Genomic DNA, 10,638 nt, shown 5'->3' on the forward strand with positions numbered 1-10,638 from the left:
CTAAGACGCCCCAACTAACCCATCTCCTGTGCTGCCCCACCCAGGTCTATTACTCTGTGGGCTGCCCTTCTAGTCATGCCTTCTCCCTTTTTATAGGGCAGTGGTGGGCGGGGTGGGGGGCAGCACGAAAGTGGTAAAGCGGCCATAATGGAGGGACCCTTGGACTGGGTTTCTCATCAATTAAATGGGAATGGTTGGGACTTCCCTGGTGACTCACTGGTTGAGAATCCGCCTGCCAATGCAGGGGAAAAAGAGATCGATCCCTGGTCCAGGAAGATCCCACATGCCGCGGAGCAACTAAGCCCGTGAGCCACAACTACTGAGCCTGTGCTCTAGAGCCCGTGAGCCACAACAAGAGAAGCTGCCGCGATGAATAGCGCACGCATCGCAACAAAGAGTAGCCCCTGCTCACCGCAACTAGAGAAAGCCCGCGCCCAGCAACGAAGACCCAACGCAGCCAAAAATAAATTTAAATAAATAAATAAATAATAAATGGGAATGGTAGCTCCCACCCAGTTGGCTTCCCAGGGCTGCTGTGAAGACCTTGTATTTGGTAAACTACCAAGAACCAATATTTGATACTTTGGAAAATGACTGATAGAATTGTTGAGACCAGATCTTCCCCTTGGAGGACAGCCAGCTATACCCCTTGTCCCTGCAGGTACAAAAACACTTGTGCTGGCTTCAGCACCATGCCACCAGGAGCCTTGCCTCTGAAGGGCAGGCATTCTGGGAGGTTGTCTGTATCAGGGGCCCAGCTCTTTCTTCTGCCCTGAGCTTCCTGCCAACACCAGGAGGCTGGGCACCATCTTCTAGACCTGGACAGGCTCTCTCAGGTGCTCATGAAGTCCTCAGAGCTGATCAGTCTAACCTAGAAGTGAAGAAAAAAATTATTTGCGTGAATTTTGGCTTCCCGAGTACCCTCCCTACCTGCTAGAGTTATAACTCCTTAGCTGAGGACCCTTCTAGAATGAAAGTTTGTCCTAACCGTCATTGGAAAAAAAGAATCATGAAGAGGATCATGTGTCTGCTGGTTTCCAAGCAACAGACAAGCGTACTTCCTATCTTTGGCCCTGCATGACTTCAGAGCAAATAAGGCAGAGAATTACCTGGAAACAGGAAGTGAAAATCTATGCCATCTGTAATCATGTGTTAATGCAATAGGCATTTTTGAATGTCTGCTGTGTGCTAGGCCCTGCGCTCATCCTGATCAGTTGCATTACATGCCCTCCCTGCTCACAGCCTGCCAGGGAGACAGACGCCTCAGGGACAATCCAACTTGAGGCAGTGAGTGTGATGATGGGGAAATGTATGAAGTGCGCCAGGAGCCACTTGGCTTCTGGAAGTCACTGAAGGGAGCCAGAAACCTGGAGCAGAGAAGAGCCTGAGGGTTGGAAGGGTTCTAGTCCCAGATACGGCTGGGGACAGACCCCTTTCTCCCACCTCTTGTGATTTAAGGCTATTCCTTGCCTTGGTTCTTTATATTGGTTTGCCCAATGCCAACTGGGAAGTCCAAAAGGAGGCTTCCTCACGAGAGTGCCCAGCTAGTTGGGATGGGGAGGCCCAGAGCACGGACATGAGTCAGGAGGGAAGACTTTCCAGGGTTGCCCTATGTGAGGGGAGGAGAGGCAAGAGTGATGCCCACTCCAGTCTGCAGCACTCATCTCTGTAGCTGCCCTAAGCCCCGGGCCAGGGTCCTAGCCCAGCCCCAGGCCCTTCAGCCAGATGGCAAATCTCCTTTCCACTGGCTGGTGCTGTGCACTTTTCCCTGAGGAGTAGGAAGAGTCCGAGCAGCCCTCATGGGTGGAGCAGTGAAGTGTGGTAAGAGCATCAGCTCTGCGGCCATAATGCTTGGGTTGAAATCCCAGCTCTGCCTCTTGCTAGCTCTGTGTTCCTGGGTAGGTTACTTAACCTTTCTGTGCCTCAGCTTCCTCATCCATAAAATGGGGATAATAATGGCATCTTCCTCATAGGGCTTCTGTAAAGTTGAGTTATTATGTATAAAATGCTTAGGACATTGGCTGGAATATAGTGGGTGCCATATAAGGGGGAGAGCTATCATTATTAAGGAAGAGTGAGACCGAGAGGGCACTGCGCCTGTTGTCCAGTCAGTGCTACTCGAGACTCCATTAAAAGAGGACTCCAGAGCGGCTGTGCTATTGCCTCCTCGGCAGTGCCCTAGCCAGACAACAATGGGGGCGGGGTGGAGGCGGCACATGGCCAAGGCTGCTTCCACCCCAGAAAAGCCCCTCTCCTACTGTGAACCTTCCTCTGGATCCTGCTGTGGAGAGAGCCCTGCTCTGGGGGCCAGGAGGGTGCGGGGTTGTTGAGGGGCAGGCTTCATCCTGGAGCCGAGGGAGTGGACAGGGTCGGTGCTCCCAGCTCCCACTTGGAGTTGCTGTCAGAAACAGGAATGCAGTGTTCCTTGGGAGCCTCTTTCCTTCCCCTAACCACAATTGGCCCACAGAACCACAACTACCAATCGGTCCATTCATTAGAAAGCCTCCTGATTGTCCAGCTGGTACAGCTCCCGCCCTCTCCCTCACATTCCATCTCCCAGGCGTGGGGCTGCTAGCCCCCAGAGCAGCCTGGTCATCCGGCCTGGAGCGCCCTTCCCTTCTCTCCTCCCAGGAACAGGAGTCTGGGACAGAATCCAGGCAGTCCTACAATGATGCCTGGGGGCTCTTTGGGGATGTTAGGTTAGAATTCTGTTCCTGGGAATTCCCTGGTAGTCCAGTGGTTAGGACTCCACGCTTCCATTGCAGGGGGCCTGGGTTCCATCCCTGGATGGGGAACTAAGATCCCACAAGCCACACGGTGCGGCCAAAAGAAAAGAAAAGAATTCCGTTCCCGGAATTAATTCCTTCTAAGAGACTACATTGCCCAGCTCTGTGCTAGAAGGCAACAGGGGCCAAAACTGGATGATCCAGTCCTCAGTGTGGTGTTTGCAGGATTTGGCTTCACCTCAGACAGGGACTTTGACAACTTGCTGGAACCCTCTGCACCTCAGTTTCTTCATCTGTAAAATGAGGATTATAACAATTGTGAACTCCCGTGAGTAGTGTTATTATCAAATTAGAAATTTCCTAGAAAATACTCTGTCCTCTTGGAAGACTCCTGCAGATGTTGGCCATCACTAGTAAAGGACTTTGGGTTTGAAACTGGGTTTCAGATCCAGATCTGCTTTCTAGCTGGAAAACCTGGAGCAACGTAGGAACCTCTTTTGAGCCTCAGATTCCTCATCTGTTAAGTGGAAATAATACTACCTGCCTTAGAGGGTTTATAAAAAGTCAATAACGGGGATAACCAGACCCTTGTTGCAGAGCAGATGTTCAATGAATGTTAATTACAATCATTCATAGAAGTAGTAGTGATGATATGGCCGGAGGGAACGGGCCATGGAAAGTAAACCGGGTTCACACACATTATCCCTTCTACTAAGCTGCAGCTCCTCATGCTGTAATCACTCAATAAATATTTGCTGATTGATTGAGGACGATTGACTCTGGATTCTGGTGCCAATATCCCTGCACCAGGCCCAGGACCTGCTTCAGGGGACATGGAACTGTCTTGCCTGGAGCCCCTCTCCCCTCCCTTTGTCCCTGCCTTATGTCAGATATTTGCTTCCCTTAAAGCTATTTCATAAATAATAAATAAATAGCTCATAAAACACTATTTCACTCATACAAGAAGACTGTCATGCCAAAGCTATTTTATTATGAAGAAAGCAGAAAACCATAGAAAAAATATTTTTAGAACACAGCAGTAGAACTCACGTTCTGGTTCTTCCTTGAATTTGAAAAAATGCCTATATGCCTAATTTTTAAGCCAACTTCAAATAGAGGTCTTTCTAGAGCTGAGTTTTGGGGGGTCCTAAACTGTGGACTCATGCCATCTTAAACACTCTGGGCCCCAAGGGAGTTTCACCCCTTCTTGCAGGTGGGAGCCAGGACTCAAGAGGAAAATTAGACATGTACCTCTGAAAACACGGGCACTTCTTCAGACATTAATTAACTCGTTCACTTAATGAACATTGAGCACCTACCAGTTGCCCGGCCCTAATCACTAGGACTAAACTCATTGAAGAAGACCCATCCCTGCCCTCAAGGAGCTCTCGGGCTTGTGAACACATTGCTCCCACACAGAGCAGCAGTGCTGGATGGCATTTAAAGCAGGTGGGTGGGGAGTCAGGAGGGCTTCTAGGAGGAGGAGACCTTGGAGCTGCATTGAGAGCAATAGTACACCAGGTACAGAAATGGGGAAGGGAATTCCAGAGAGAGGGAACAGCATGCACAGAGGCCAGGAGAGGTAAGTGACAGTGTAGTGGGCTCTGGGCAGTATATTCTGGAATGATTGGAGCTGGGGAGGAAGTGTAGAAGTGGAAGAGAGGCCTGGAGGTCATACACACAACATTTGACTTTACCACGAGGAGCTGCTGAGGAAGCTGGAGGGTGACAGGATCAGATCTATCCATTCAGCGCATGTTTTTGAGCTTAGGGCCCCTTCCTTAGGTTCTGAGGGGCACGTGAAGAGATGCATATGGTACGGAATGGACTCTTGTCCTCGGGAAATGCAGCATCTAATCAGGAAGTGAGGGGATTTGGGGGTGCCAGAGACTTAACTACATTTATCAGCTAAAGGGACGTTGCCCAGAGAGAAAGAGGCTAAACAGATGGAGAGACAGAGGTCACTGAAGGAGCGGGATCCTGGGGGTGGGCGGGGGTAATATCAAGGATGCAAGGAAAGATTTGTGGGGTCAGGAGAAGAGGTGTTTTGCCTTTGAGGTCAATGGTGTGGGTTTCAGAAGAAAAGGGGTTCGGGAGACTAAGTGCTGTTGAGAGTTCAGGTGATTGGTGGTGGGTCCTGGTGGGGAGGGAAGGAGGAGGGGCCAGGAGAAGTTCACTGCCTCAATCAGCAAACAAGACACATGATTACTGAGCACAGCCGAGGACCAGGGACAGAACCAAACCGCCATGGTTCCCTCCCCCAGGAGCTCACGGCCTTCTTCTGCCTGGCCTGCTGTCCCTTCCTACCGCTCCCAAGTCCTCCTGTGGAAATCATGTCTTTTAAGGCCCTCCTGAAATGGCCCTGCTCAGGAAGCCTTCCCATTGCTCTCAGCAGGAATGCTTTTTCCCTCCTCTGGATTCCATGGTGCTTTGGTCTCTGCCTCTCTTTTGTTTGTGTCTTCCTTTGCACGTATATTTCTTACCCTTCTGCCAACTAAACTATGAGCTTCTAGAGATAGCTTTTGGTCTCCCACAGGACTCAAATATACTAGGTGCTCAATAAAAGTCTGTTGAATGAATGAGTGAATGAATGGACTTCAAGAACTCAAGTCATTCCCCCTGCTGGAAACGACCTCTCCTCCCCTGTTCCTAAGCTGAGCTCCTCACTTCCATCCCACGGTGGCCTATCCCAGGGCTGGCAGCTGGGTCACATGCTTGTCACAGGTCCTCTGCACTTGACTGAGGTCATGGGCTCCGGCAGGATGCCAGAGCTGCAGGGTTTGAACTCACTCTGTCCGTGAGTCAAGGTGTGAGCAGAACCTTGGGGGCCTGTCCAGGCTCACTGAAGGCTCCGGGGACCTGTGTGCTTACCAGGATGCTGGAGCAAGCCTTCCTCCCTCGTGGCCTCTCATTTCTTTGCTGTAGCCCTCGTGTCCCTGCAGGGCAATCCTGTCAGTGGGCACCGCCAGCCGCCGTGGCTCACTGAGTGTTCCAGGGGCTCCATGCACCCCCGCTTGTTTGATGGCAAGGCCTTCCTCCGGTTGGGCCTAGCCTTCTACTTCAGACTCATCTTCTATTATCCACCCGTAGGCCCCCCAAAATTGGGTACACCTCCACTCAATAAATCTTTATTGAATGTCTCCTATGGCCCAGCTCAAGGTTAGTTGCTGGAATTTCCAAAATATATAAAAGACAGTCTGCACTCAAGGAGCTCACATTCCAGCAGGGCTAGAGGTGGTTGGACAAGTAAGTAGCCGACTATAGCGCCCCAGCCCGTAGTTAGTGCCATGGGCAGGAAGCTCAGGTGAGGATGTCCAGGAGAGGGTCGGGGAGTCAGGGGAGTGGCGAGCCAAGGGAAGAAGAGAAGGGAGAGGAGGGGCATTCTGGGTAGGGGGAGCAGCAAAGGCAGTGGGGCAGAGAGGAGTGTGGTTTGGGGTGGCCGGGTGTGGGCGACACAAGGTTTGATGGGGAGAGGACTGGTGAGGCCAGAGACCTGTCATTAGAACCCCACCCCCAGCCGAGGAAGTAAACCTCTCCTTAAAGCCCTCTCAGCTGTCACCTTCTCTAAGAATTCCTATTTCCCCAACCCGTGCGGTTTCATCAGAAGCCTATGGCATTTTGTCTTCCTCTGGGGGCCCCTTTCCATGTTCCAGTTTATTTTAGGCGTATGTGTGTACCTGCTCTGCCACCTCCACTGGACTGGGAGCTCCTCCAGAGCAGGGACATGTCATTTCAATACGCTCCACAAATATTGAGAGACGACGTACTGTGGGCCAGGTTTGGGGTACTGGGAATGCAGCAAAGACTTAGATGGACCCGTTGAATTAAAACACCAAAGTGTCCACCCATATCACCTCTGTCCTTTTATCAGGCTCTCCAGTGAGTCATCGGGAGGTTACTTAATAAGCAAGGAATTCATCCAAATGGAGAGGAGTTGTCTGGTGCCACTTGCTGTGTGACATTTAATAAATCTTGTAGTATCTCTGACAGGGATGAAAGAAACTCCTCCCTTAGGACACTGTCATGAGAAAATGCAGTAACAACTGTGGAGGGGCTGGGCTAACTTTGCAGCAGCCTCCAGAGGCCAGAAGTTTGAGGGTGGGGTGCTCTGCCACTGCTCCCGCCAGAGTACACCTTCCAAGAGATACTCCCTCTGCATCTGGACTCCCTGCCTGGACAAGGTCCACAGGCTCAACTCGGCTCAGCTCAGGGCTCCTCTCCAGCTTGCCCAGAGTCTTTTTTTTTTAATCAGTAAGGAAAAGCTTCTCATACTACTAGGAGATCTCATGCATGGGGGTGTGATTTCCAAGACTGCAGTTTTTCCTCTGATTCTAGAGGATCTGCTTCTTGGTTCCTTTAACCTCTGGGTTGAGTTGCATCCAAATTTCAATATCAGGGGAATGGGAGGTTCTCAAACATGTTCACATGGTGGAGCCCCTGGAAGCCAGCACTTTTGTGGAACTCACATACACAAAAAAGTAGTATGTGCAACCTCCAATCACCCTTACTTGTGCTAAATCAGAGACCCCTGGATCCTTGATTCTAATGGAGATAAACAGTAGCAGGGGCCAAGGTTTAAGGTTTAAGAAGAATGTGAGGATCTCCTGTCCGAAGTGGAGAATATTTCACACTCAGTCTTCAGATTGAAGGAAGGGGATCTTTATTTACGTTTAAGGGTGGGACTCTTGCTCCAGGGAACAGAATTTGAGAGCTCTGGGTCTCAGAATTGAGCCAAACCTCAAAAGCAATGGCCCAGGGTCCTAAGGGCTCCACTGGCCTCCTGGCTGCCCTAGCTTTCTCTATTTTCCATTTTCCTTTCCTTTTTAATAGGCTACACCCAAATGCCTCTGACCTCCTGACTTTCCCTCTCTCTTCCTTTCCCTTCCTAGAAAGGTCATGGAATGTGGCAGCTAAATAGGAACGTGGGCCTTGGAGGAAGACTGCCTGGGTTCAGTATTTACCGTGTGACCTGGGACAAGCCTTCTGTGCCTCAGTTGCCTTATTTGTAAAATGGTGAGGATAATACTAAACTGGCCTCACTGTCATTGGTGAGGAGTAAGTGAGTTAACACAGGGCTCAGCGGACCTGTTCTGTAAAGGGTCAGATGGTAAGTATTTTTGGTTTACTGTCCATACTGTCTCTGTCATCACTATTCAGCTCTGCGGTCGTATCTCGAAGGCAGCCATAGACAGTACATACATCAATGGGCGTGGGGACCAATAAAATTTTGTTTATAAAAATAGACAGGGAGCTGTATTTGCCCTGAGGCTCACAGTTTGCTCTACCAAGTTAATGTGCGAAGAAAGTGCTGGCTTGTCGTAAGCACTCAATAAATGTTAGCAATTATTATTCATTTATGAATAAACTAAATATTTGAGCCCCCATTCTGTGCCAGGCACTGTCCTCACAGCCAAGAGCAACATAGACAAGGTCCCTGAGCTGGTGGAGCTTACGTTATGGATGGGGGACAGGAGTAAATGAGGAAACAAATGACAGAAAATCACAGATGGTGATAAGAGCTGCTGTGAGAATGATCTAGGGGCTGGGATAGTGATGTCAGGGCGGCCTCCATTAGAGGTGCGGTCAAGGAAGGCCTCTTAGAGGCTGTCATTTTTCAGCCAAGACCGTGACAAGGACCCAGCTCTGTGGCAACTCCGAGAAGAGAATTCCAGGCAGAGGGACAGACTAGCTCTGGCTCCCACTTACGAACCAGCTGCAAGGTCTGCAGTGCTGGGAAGACTGGGAGATGGGAAGTGAGAAGGAGGAAGGATAGGACAGAAAGGAAAACCGGGGTCCCTTCTGATCTGCAACTCAGGGTGCTGCAATGGCTGTGGGAGGGGCCCTCTTGCCCCGCAACCCCTCTCCCGGGATATGTTCCTTTCCCCGAGGTCCCACCCCTCAGCCCAGCTCCGCTCTCACCTTCTCTCCTGCTGCTGCCTGCCTCAAAGCCCTCAGCTCAGGCCTGGCACCCACATCTGCTCTTCACATCTGTCTCTGGGGCCCAGGCTTGCTGAAGCCAGCTACTCACCACTGCAGCCGGAGACGTCCCCTTCGCGCCATCCAGCAGGTGAGCAGCGGGGTCTGGATTCTGCTTCCTTCTGTGCAGGGGAGAGTGGAACTCCAGACACAGGAGATGGAGTGGGTTTCACTGGAGCCGCTCCCAGACACAGAGCCTGGAAGAGAACTGGAACGGAACTGGAGGAGAACTTAGAAGTCCTGCCCTCTGGCTCATGGTTCCCATAATCTTTGGTGTGCGTATGGGTTCCAGACCCTGCTCCAAGTTCCCTCTCTTCCCTACTTCCACACCCAAACTTGCAACTTGCTCTCTCTCTCTTTTTTTTTTTTTTTAATGTTTTTATCTGAGTATAATTGCTTTACAATGGTGTGTTAGTTTCTGCTTTATAACAAAGTGAATCAGCTATACATATACATATATCCCCATATCTCTTCCCTCTTGCGTCTCCCTCCCTCCCACCCTCCCTATCCCACCCTTTTAGCTGGTCACAAAGCACCAAGCTGATCTCCCTGTGCTATGCAGCTGCTTCCCACTAGCTATCTATTTTACATTCGGTATTGTATATATGTCAATGCCACTCTCTCACTTTGTCCCAGCTTACCCTTCCACCTCCCAGTGTCCTCAAGTCCATTCTCTAGTAGATCTGCGTCTTTATTCCCGTCTTGCCCCTAGGTTCTTCATGACCTTTTTTTTTTTTTTTTTTTTTATGTTTCAGGCTAAAAGGCTTACTTCTGCACACCAGCCTTTTCTTTCTTTCTTTCTTTTTAACATCTTTATTGGAGTATAATTGCTTTACAATGGTGTGTTAGTTTCTGCTTTATAACAAAGTGAATCAGTTATACATATACATATGTTCCCATATCTCTTCCCTCTTGCATCTCCCTTCATGACCATTTTTTTTTAGATTCCATATATATGTGTTAGCATACGGTATTTGTTTTTCTCTTTCTGACTTACTTCACTCTGTATGACAGCCTCTAGGTCCATCCACCTCACTACAAATAACTCAATTTCGTTTCTTTTTATGGCTGAGTAATATTCCATTGTATATATGTGTCACATCTTCTTTATCCATTCATCTGTCGATGGACACTTTTAGGTTGCTTCCATGTCCTGGCTATTGTAAATAGAGCTGCAATGAACATTGTGGTACATGTGTCTTTTTGAATTATGGTTTTCTCAGGGTACATGCCCAGTAGTGGGATTGCTGGGTCATATGGTAGTTCTATTTTTAGTTTGTTAAGGAACCACCATACTGTTCTCCATAGTGGCTGTATCAATTTACATTCCCAACTTGCTCTCTCTTTCTCTCTCTCTCTCAACATCTGTATTGAGGTGTAAATGATATACAAACAACTGTACAAATTTAATGTACACAATTTGATGAGTTTGGACAGATGCATATACCCATGAAACCATCACCACAACCGAGGTAGTGGACATATCCATCACCTCCAAAAGTTTCCTTGTGTCCCTTTGTGTTTTGCTTTGCTTTGCTTTGTTTTTGTGGTAAGAACACTTACCAGGAGACCTACCCTCTTAACCAAATTGTAAGTGTATGAAACTGCATCGTTAACTATAGGCACTTTAGCTTTCTCTTACTAAACATTCTGACTCCCATAGAATTCTGTGGGATGGTCTAGCCAAGGAACTAGGCCACCACATGTGACGTCCCTCTTCTATAGAGAACAAATTCTAAACTCCAACAATTTTGGGGTTGGAGCCAGCCTGCCTTGGTAACTGCCACAGTGAGTTAATTCTTGCCAGCTTCTATGTCAGAGGGATGGGTTACTTGACCTGGTCCCAGTTCCAGGATACACCCTTCTGGGAGCCTGCAGCCCTCTGCCCCCTCCTTCAGTTCTCACTTCCTTAAGAAGCCTTGCCAGATTTTGTCCC

Source organism: Eubalaena glacialis, chromosome 3 (genome assembly GCF_028564815.1).
Source record: "Eubalaena glacialis isolate mEubGla1 chromosome 3, mEubGla1.1.hap2.+ XY, whole genome shotgun sequence".
Lineage (NCBI taxonomy): Eukaryota > Metazoa > Chordata > Mammalia > Artiodactyla > Balaenidae > Eubalaena > Eubalaena glacialis.